Genomic DNA, 1,986 nt, shown 5'->3' on the forward strand with positions numbered 1-1,986 from the left:
TGCCAGATCAGGAGCAGATGGGCGACTGGTGATAATATGGTGTTAAAAATAACGATTCCTGTTAACCAGTTAGTCTCTCTCCCTCTAGCTCACTCTCTCTCTCTCTCTCTCCTCTAGCTCTCTCTCTCTCCCTCTAGCTCTCTCTCTAGAACGCTGCCCGCGCACCACCCCTCGACCCCCCAAAAACAAGATATTTAATACATGATCGTCATAAAAACGCCCCCCCCCCCCCCCCCCCTCCCCCTTGCATTATGCATGGTGGTAAGCAGACATCAATAATAGATAAAGGGGCCAGTTTTGCGGTTTCTTTTCACGCAATTATTCCAATGAAAGATTTCTCTCTCGCTCAACGTCGCTTCCTCAGCGGATGGAGTTTTGTCCGGTGACTGTTTGCCGATGAATTATTGAAAGAACACAAGAGAGGGAGAGGTGTGGGATCAAAAGAAATATCCAGGCCCGTCATGATGGCACAGATAGCACCAGAGAGAGAGAGAGAGAGAGAGAGAGAGAGAGAGAGAGAGAGAGAGAGAGAGAGAGAGATGTATGTGTGCATGTTGGCATGTCATCAAAATCCATGTCTATTCCAGGACGAGATGTCCTAACAGTTGTCCAAGGCACTCTGGACAGCAAGGGGTGTATTGTGTGACCCACCTGACATCGCCGTGCCTCAGCAACGCTGCGTTTATTGCTCCTCTAAATTAACATCAGTCACAATGAAGCTCATACATTGTTGTGTATGGACTATATTATAACCCTCTAAGGTTAATCGGGATCATGCCTTCAAAACGGCAGCAAGCCATATCATCCTCCGCCAGATTGTCAACTTTCAGAAGTTCAGAGGGATTGTAAAGTGGGCCAGCAAGGAGAGAGAGAGAGAGAGAGAGAGAGAGAGAGAGAGAGAGAGAGAGAGAGAGAGAGAGTGAGAGAGAGAAAGAGGGATAGAGAGAGGGAGAGAGGGAGGAAGGGAAGGAGAGAGGGAGAGGCTATTGAACAAGACTCCAGAGTGGATCTAATTTAAAAAGAGGAAACAGATTTGGCCACTGCCCACCTCCAATAATATATTTATTAATTCATACAAATTATTAATTTATCTATCCTTCATGTAGTATTTTGGGATGTTTCCTTCTCTCCCCTTTGGGGAGGTGTTTCGACCAAGCCACCATATTGCAGAGAGAGAGAGAGAGAGAGAGAGAGAGAGAGAGAGAGAGAGAGAGAGAGAGGAGAGAGAGATGAGAGAGAGAGAGAGAGAGAGAGAGAGAGAGAGAGAGAGAGATGAGAGAGAGAGAGAGGCTCTCAGGTTTTAGCCTACAGACAGACAATATCCCCACTGGGTGGAGTGGGTCCCATTCAGAGTGACCTCAATAGCCCTAATACTGAAGTACCTTGTGAATGAATGAATGAATGAATGAATGAATGCACACAATGCCACCAGCCCCCTTTCATTTCCCAGATGATATTGATTAAGGGCTCAGGAGAGAAAGAGCTCTCAGTACATGAGGCTCCCATTGTGTGGAGATGAGTGGGGTGGAGTTGGGAGAGACAGTGATACGAATGCGTCGCCCCTCGCTCCTCAGAGAGCTGCACTTGACCTGTAGGTGGAGGGACCTATGTGTTTAAAGTAGACGCTCCTTGGTGGTGGTGGTGGTGGTGGTGGTGGTGCACCGGGGCTTAGGCCTGCCCTGCCTTGTGGATAATTCAGACCAGTACATCATCTTCTCCAATGTAGCGCAAGATGGATTTTTCTATCATTAGCATGTGAGACACGTCATGAAAAATAATTCCCTTCAGGAGCTTGTTTGGGTTTAATCATAGGGTGAGTGAACAGTATTATTTACCTTGTTGTAACTTTCTTTCGAGTAAATTATTATATAATAATATAAAGTCATACAGAACCGGTAAATGGCGGTAAAACGTACGCAGCGGGTTGAATACAGCATCTAAGAAGGTTCCCATTTGACCAAGGACGGCGTTTTATTGCTTTTATAG

Source organism: Notolepis coatsorum, assembly GCF_963971535.1.
Source record: "Notolepis coatsorum genome assembly, chromosome: 9".
Taxonomy (NCBI): Eukaryota; Metazoa; Chordata; class Actinopteri; order Aulopiformes; family Paralepididae; genus Notolepis; species Notolepis coatsorum.